Source organism: Sapajus apella, unplaced genomic scaffold (genome assembly GCF_009761245.1).
Source record: "Sapajus apella isolate SASKATOON/1434 unplaced genomic scaffold, GSC_monkey_1.0 scaffold136, whole genome shotgun sequence".
NCBI lineage: Eukaryota > Metazoa > Chordata > Mammalia > Primates > Cebidae > Sapajus > Sapajus apella.
In genome coordinates, this window is record NW_022437076.1 from 3,528,533 (window position 1) to 3,529,166 (window position 634).

Consider the following 634-nt stretch of genomic DNA (forward strand, 5'->3'; position numbering starts at 1 on the left):
ACACACACACACACACACACACACACACACACACACACACACACACACACACACACACACACACACACATATTGGGGTGGTGACAGTGGTTCTGGAATTTTTGGCCCATTGTATAACGTCATTTTCTTAACTCAACTTCATTTGTCTGCAAGGGTCAAGTAGTGACTTTCACAGTGGCCTTATCCAAAGGAAAAACATTTGTTGTTCATAGGAATTAATGATCTTTCCACAATCTCAAAACCCTTGCTAACAACAGACATTCCAGCTTTCAGACATGATTTCACCTTTCTAATATATTAATGGAGAGGTTAGATTATTATTTCTACTGGTAGTAAGGATGAAATGTATAGCCAGTTCAGAGGCCATACTTCAGATGCCATACCCCTTACTTTTGGGTACATAACAGTTTACTCCAAGTAGCATCTCATTTCAGCACAAAGAGCTTTGAAAACAATGATATGCCATAAGAGAAACTTAGTGATGATTTGCTGATAACTGTTTTGTTCTTAGAAAAGTACTTCAGTGTATTTTCCCGTTTCATGCTTATTTCTGTTTCAAACACTGTAAAGAGGAAACAGAAGCTACTACAATAGCAGATAATCTCATGATTTTCAGAGAAAAGCTCTATAACTTC